Source organism: Alosa sapidissima, chromosome 23 (genome assembly GCF_018492685.1).
Source record: "Alosa sapidissima isolate fAloSap1 chromosome 23, fAloSap1.pri, whole genome shotgun sequence".
In the NCBI taxonomy this organism is placed as follows: domain Eukaryota; kingdom Metazoa; phylum Chordata; class Actinopteri; order Clupeiformes; family Clupeidae; genus Alosa; species Alosa sapidissima.
The window spans coordinates 21036037-21043536 of NC_055979.1; the positions used below are offsets into that span (position 1 = coordinate 21036037).

Here is a 7500-nt window from a genome sequence, read left to right on the forward strand (position 1 = left end):
CACACACACACAGTAATAATAACTAGATGTACCACATTGTGGTACATGGTTTGACCATTTTGTAAACCGCAGCCATTTTGTTTGAGTGAGCCAAATGAAACCTTAGGACATGTGAGCAGATGAGGTAGTATGAAGTATATGTATACCGAATTTCAAAATCATAGCTGAAGGGGTTCTTGAGATATAAAAATATATAAATTGCAGCGCCCCCTATGGATGGAGTTTCATGAAACTTGGCGTGCGTCCAGAGGTTATAATAGTGATCCTACATGTGAAATTTTTGGGCAGCACATTCTTTCTCGTCGTCTTGAATGAAGTGCCTGATATTGGCATTTATGTCTTTCACTAGGTGGCGCTACACCACAAATGAGCGGTTATGGGCTTGGTTGATGCACCTCCTTGAGACCAACATACCACACAAAATTTTGTGATTGTTAATTCGTAATTCGGTTGGCGAGTTACTCCATAAAAGCTGTTTTTGGCCCACCTGGCTTTCGAGGGGTCCAGTGCGGCCCCCAGGAACCAAGCTTCTGCTCCCTATCAGCCTAGTGGTTCCCCACGAAGTTTCATATATGTCTTCTGGCAGTTTCAGGAACTGTCGACCATAAATTGCTGAAAAAAAGGGGGGAAAAGCATAATAATAATCCCAATAGTATACACACACACATCCTCGCTCAGAGACACGCTTTTGCACACCTTCCGTGCTTTGACACCCAGCACTCGACTGTGAAAATCTGCTGCGCCGTACGAAAACACCGTAATCAATCACCGGGGGCAATCAATCACCGCCTGTTGCCAAGAATCTGAAGCGGCCTCCACTCACTGTTCTGGAAAACGCCAGCAACTCGAGCAGATGTTTAGATTTGGTTACAGGGTCGCACCGAGGCCTGGGCCAGTTATGATTGGACAAGCACTTTGGGTTCTTAAACAACCCAAGGAGCCAGGTGGCTGCACTCCTTGAGTTGGCTGAAGCCAGTCTTTGCCATAGCAAAGGTCAGATTCAGTAGTTGGTTCTTGGGGTGAAAAAAGAGTACAAAATGTGTTTTAAATCAATGTTAGAATCTTAAAGGTGTATTAAAAGGATCGAGTGTCTCAACATCCTGCTGAATGTTACTCATCCATTTCCTTTTTGCCTGGTTAGATGCATTTGTTTACAGTCTTTTGGGACAGTTGCAGATTCAGTTGGGCAGACTAGCACACACTGGGGCTCGTTCTCATGCAATTAGGATTATGTCGGTATTATATGTATAAAAGCAGACATTATGTGGTGTCCAGAATATCTGGATATTGTTTTTTTTTCTTTTCCTCTTCATGGTCCACTTCTTGTCTTTCATAATTGCCATCCTCGCTGTTCCAGGCTCTTATCATGAACATCATAACAACAACCATCATCATCATCATCATCACCATTTCCACCAACATGTTCTTGCCATTATCTGTCTTCTACCTCATCATCATCATCATCATCATCTTGACCTTCTGGTTTCCTGAGCCTCCATTCATGCAGCAGCTGCTTTGACCCGTGCTGGCAGACTGTCATATGTTTCCCTTTACCAACCGCGCTGCCATGCTTGACTCATCTCCTGCACGGACACCCGAGCCCAGCGTGTAATAAGAGAGGGTTTTTGGAGCTTGAAGCTCAGGGTTTGGTTGATGAGAGAGTCAGAGTGGACCCTCTCTGGGGAAGGGGGAGGGAGATGGTCTGGGAGCAACATGAAGTTGGCCGTTTGAGCTTGAGTGTATGGACATCATCTTAGGAGGTTATTGCTCCAGTATTGGACCAGCACGTCTTTGGGATTGCAGAGAGAAGTCACTCTTACCTCCACGAGCTGTAAGTCAGGTCAGTTGACAGGTTTATACCACTCAAGTTAGTAGTTTAGTGGCAAAGGAGCAGGACTAGCTTGCAGTAGCCAGAAAAGTTGTGGTTTCAATTCCCAGCTGCCACTGTTGAGCCCTTGAGTAAGACACTTAATCCTGAGTTGCTCCAAGGAGAACCTGTATTGATTTAACTAATGTAATTTTGGATTAAAGGGACATTTTTATTATGTAGTTATGTATCCTGTTATGTATTTGATTTTTGGAGACATCAATGTTGTGGAAAGTTGGAGAACAAGGACAACCACGGCCCTTATTGAGGACATCATTCCAAGTGAATTGTGGTGATTGAATAAACTGACCATAGTGTAATGGTGGTGGTTCCATCGATAACATCACCAACATGTGAGAGATCACTAAAGGTTGGAAGGCTGCTAATAGCTCTGTTGCCAAATTCAGACCAAGAGTTTCACCAAAATGTGGATGGATAAAATCCAAACCTCTAGTGGCTATGAGTCAACCTTGACTTTTCCACATGGAAGGGAATCCCTCAGGCTGTCCCCAGCCATTCCAAACAGTCTCTGTTTGCGCTCTCTTACAAACTCACACCAAACCAAACAAGCACTCGTCAGGACCCTAACGAACTGGCCCCTTAACGAGCGCTGTGTCATGGCACTAGAGTTTGAGAAATGGCCTGGCACAGGAACCCTAAGAGGAAAAACCCAGGTTGAGAGGCCTTGCGAGTTTTGGACCGATGTCCCGGGACCGTAGCGGTGGCGGAATGCCAACGGAGTGGCCATAAAGGGAGCTTGTGTCCTCACCTCCACACGTGTCTGTAAATCTCACAGGTTCACGCAGGTTTACGGCCGCAGTAGCCAGCCTCCAGACGTGGAAAAATCCAAAAACAAGAGCCTGACATATAATGAGCTGGCCCGTATTGATTTGTGTGGCTCGGTTTATTCTGCCGAAAGACTGAGGATCTGTGCGCGCCGGCGTGCCGTGGTGTTTATGAGGGGGGCGGTGGGCAGCGCCTGACACGTCTTGGCTGCGGCCAGCCACCCATAGGGTGCACTTGTTTTATTATTTGTGCCGCAGGACGAGGGCCAAATTAATTTTAGCCGGAGCAGCTGAATAAATGAATGGTGCTAGAGGTTGCCACAGTGTGCTCACTGTCTGCGTGGAACCCCGGCTGAAAAGGGTGTTTGTTTAGAAACAAGTGTTACGCCTATGGGTCTCACCCCAGTGTTGGCATGTGTGGGGGAGAGAGGGGGAAACAGAGAAAGAGAGAGAGAGAGAGAGAGAGAGGGATGGCTAAGCATGAGTCAGATCCTGTTCTCTCTGTGGTCCTGATTATGTGCTAATCCCACCCATTAAGTAATTCGGATCACATGGGGATCCAGGTCCATTAGTTCACCTGCTCATGCTGTATACAGTTGTGGTTCTGGTTAGTCCTGGCTCAGGCGCTGTGCTTATGCTCTGAACTTCTGGACTGGAGACACCGTGTCTCTGGCTGTGATGATATCCTGGCCCCTCAGTTCCCTTTAGTTCACTTTGCCTCTTCTATGCATCACAGTCTTCTGTGCTCATTGTCCGGTCATGGTTCTCATCATGCTTTAGAATCTCACTTGACCTTTGTGTGACCCTCTGATTGGTGAGACCCCGATCCAGCTCCAGGGCTAATTCCACGCCATGTGGAGAGCGTTGGGGCTCCGTCAGTGATGGGCACCGTGACCCCGCGTCCATCCTGCTCCTCGTACTGACAGGCACATGTGGCTGGACGAGACTCTATCTGGGGCAGCTCTGCTGCAGCCTGTTCCCCATTTCTCATCCTCAAAACACGAGCTGTCAGGGAGAAACGCAACCAGGCCAGGTTTCGGCGGAACCGCCGCACGCTCTCATTTTTCACAACCGTTACAGTTGATCTGTGTGTGTGTGTGTGTGTGTGTGTGTGTGTGTGTGTGTGTGTGTGTGTGTGTGTGTGTGTGTGTGTGTGTGTGTGTGTGTGAAAGTCTCAGTCCCGACAGAGCAAGTCGAAGGCCATGTCTCTAAAGCTGCCGCTGCTTTGATTGCGTTGCATGGTGTGAAGGTTTGAAGTGGTTGTTACCAGGTGGCTTCTCTCAGAACCTCTCTGCAAGGCTGCAGCCAGATGCCAGGTCTGCAACGCAGCACTGTCTGTCTTTTATCTTCTGGCTGCACATTGAACTGATTCTGGTGCCTTGTCTGCATCCTATTTAACCACTCTGTCAAAAACTTAAAATGAAAAACAAAAAAATGTTTTCATGCATTTAGCAGTGATTCACACACCTTATGACACCGTATGTGTTTTTATTTTTTCGGTATACTTTTCCCATCGAGCAACATGGCTAGCCGTAGGGGTAAAATCTGTCTCACTCTGTGTTGAGCCTTTCTTTGATCTCTGTGACAACTCAAACTGCTCCTAACCGCACAAACTAGCCTGACTTCACCACCTATCCTGATTATTTGGATGGCGAGATCGTTCTACTCTGTGCGGCTCTGTCTTCAGGACGGTCATAAATCTGGTCTAGGCTCCCTGGAAGGGAAGAGACAGAAGTTGGATGAAAGAGGGATTTTCCTTCTGCAGATCCTCTTGTGTCTCCACCAATCACAGACAGTGAGAGGGGAGAAGAGAGAATTCATCATATCTGATATATGCTCGGGCTGTCAAAACAGTCTTACACACACTTCACACCAAAACCCCCATTGTCGTTGTACTGTTGTCTCTGTTAACCCCCCACCCCCACCCTTCTGACCCCCTCACATCTTTCCATCTCTCTGCTTTCACCCTGATCTCCAAACACAATTAACCTTGGTAATGGCTGGATGTTGATTTTGGGTCCAGGCTGAGCTCTTCTCCCATAGCTCCGGTAGCACTCTCTCGCATTCTCTCTCTCTCTTTCTTTTTCTCTCTCTCTCTTTCTCTTTTTCTCTCTCTCTCTCTTTCTGTCTCTCTCTCTATCTCTCTATCTCTCTCTACATCCATGACTTCAGCAGGGTCTAGAGTTACCGCCTCAGTCTTGCCGTAACTTCATTTCAGCCCAGCGCAGGCCATGGAGATGGCCCAGGAGAGGTGGGTGAGGGTGGGGGTGGGCTGGGGTTTGCTGGGGGAAGATGGACCAGACTGGGGATGATGTGAGCGCTTCAAGGCCTGTGGCTTCTCACTCACGGAGACTGCGGGCTCCCATGCTCCACTTGTCTCCGGGCCCCATAAAGTCCTCCTGACAGATACAGCGGTGGTTTATTTGTCTGCACAAACGGAGTCATGAATATCACACATATATGTTAAATAAATGTGAAAGCATGGCCGACCGCAGCTGTCTGACGGCTGGGTCGCTCTCTGTAGTTTTTAGTATTGTAGCAAGATTGGTATGTGGCGTAGGATGGCTTAGTGTGGACGGCGGCTACTTTAGGTCTGGGAGCGCGTCCAGGTCACAGTCCAGAATGCACACAGACGGACGTGGAGGCTGTGAGCGCTGTAATGCGTTCATTGCTGATGAGGTTGCTGGATATCAGCATATGTTTTGTCTGGGCTCGCCTGGTCTCATATGAGGTCCCTCACTACAACTGTGGGAATGGGGTGACATCATCTGTGTTTGTCTTATTCTTTCCTTTTTTTCTTTCTTCTTCTTCTTCTTCTTCTTCTTCTTCTTCTTCTTCTTTTTTCTCTTTTTTGTGTTGGGCGGGGGATCTCATGAGAAATAGTCCGATCTGGCGAGAGATGAAAGCTCGTTTAGAACCCCCCCCCCACCCAACAAAACAAAACTGCATGAAAAGGTGCTCGTCATTGCCATAAGTGTCCCTCGGGATGTTCCATTATTTATCGTCCATGTGCGCCGAACAACAACCCCCGTGCTGAGTGGACGCTCACGCACGCTTTCTGGACCCGTGGCTGCTGCCGATGGCTCGTTAATTGCGCTCCTCAGACTCGGTGGAGACGGGTGTCTGGACCGGAGCTATTAGGAGGTGAGGTATGCAGGCTAGCTCTTCGGCATTTCCCTGGATCACGTTGTTCTGCGCGCTAGCTGGGGATGTGATTAGATCATAAACACGCGCTGTAATGAACTCCTAACTCAGTATGAAAATGTAGAGCAGTGAGGCATGTTGTTTTAATAGTTCTTGTTTGCTACTGCAGGGTTGGAATTCAATGTCAAATAAGATTGAACTGTTTACCTGTTTAATTGAATGTAACATTACTACTAAGGATGCGGTAGATGGACTGCTTTATAAAAAATCCATTCAGATTCCCTCAAGGCGTACAGTGGCTAAAATGTTCATGATGCTTAAACTGTGCATTATCACGGTATGTTACCTTATATTTTCATTTTGTTACATTTTTCACTTTTAACATTAGTATTTGCATCTGGGACTGAGCTTATGGCCTGCTGCTGCTATTGCGTTCACAGACCTACTTGAGAATTTTTGTTTTGCTTTTTTGCATTAGAGCAGGAAAACTTCTGTGGTGCATAGAAAGTTCTTGGTCAACAACTGGTTGTTTGATTGAGAAAGGCACTATATCCTTTAAGCCTAAAGCCCAAAGAGCTCTCCTGGTGCTGGGGCAAGCGCTCCTCTCTGACTCACTCTGGTGCTGGGGCATGGCTGGTGGGGAGCTCCTCTCTTCCTCTCCTCTCCTCTCTGACTCTCTCTGGTGCTGGGGCATGGCTGGTGGGGGAGCTCTCCTCCTCTCCTCTCTCCTCCTCTCTCCTCCTCTCCTCCTCTTTCCTCTCTCCTCCTCTCTCCTCCTCTCTCCTCCTCTCTCTTCCTCTCTCCTCTCCTCTCTGACTCTCCTGGTGCTGGGGCATGGCTGGTGGGGAGCTCCTCTCCTCCTCTCCTCTCCTCCTCTCTCCTCCTCTCTCCTCTCCTCCTCTCTCCTCTCCTCTCTGACTCTCTGGGTGCTCGGTGTTGTCGGCTGGATACAGGGGCCCCTCTGTCTGAGGTGCTGAGACAGCTTAATTAGTGTGTGTGAGTGTGTGTGTACATGCGTGTGTGTGTAAGTGTGTGTGTGTGTGTGAGATGAGTGAGAGGGGGTCACTCTGACCCTGAGCTCACCCAGGAGGGCGAGTCACGCCCGCTAATTATTTTCACAGGCAGCGCCAATCAGTTGCGCAGCAGGACACACTCTGCCCCACCACCTCACCCCCCCCCCCCGTCTGTCCACCTCCCTCACACACACACACACACACACACACACACACACACAGACACACACCGGTGCACATACATAAGTGTATATGTGTGTGTGTGTGTGTGTGTAACCTTACACAAACAGGCCCCCCACATACTATACACTGCTGAGGCATAGGAAGTTTCTCTCTCTCTCTCTCTCACACACACACACACACACACACAAACACACTTGAGTGCGGCAGACCTCCAGGGATCAAAGGCACTCCTTCACTCATGCAGAACTGCCAGCACACACACACACACACACACACACACACACACACACACACACACACACACACACACACACACACACACACACATATTCACACACAAACACACACACATTCATAGGCACACACACTCACACACACATATTCACACACAAACACTCTCACACACACACACACACACACACAGGCATAAGCACTCATACACACATACTCACAGGCACACAGATACATTCTTTCTCAGATCTCTTGTTCTCTCTCACTCATACTCCCT

At 48.3% G+C, this 7500-nt stretch overlaps 1 protein-coding gene across 5 annotated transcripts in view; it reads left to right on the forward strand.

Annotated features, from left to right (window-relative positions):
• bmpr1bb (bone morphogenetic protein receptor, type IBb) overlaps window positions 1–7500 on the forward strand; it is a 76186-nt gene that overhangs the window by 16669 nt on the left and 52017 nt on the right. The window contains exon 1 of one of the 5 annotated variants that reach the window (XM_042081083.1): window positions 1732–1840. The exons of 3 other annotated variants lie outside the window; for them this stretch is intronic. The gene's annotated coding sequence lies outside the window, so the exon portion shown is untranslated. Of the gene's footprint in view, window positions 1–1731; window positions 1841–7500 lie in introns of those variants that run through there. One more of the 5 variants, XM_042081080.1, reaches the window with a different exon arrangement.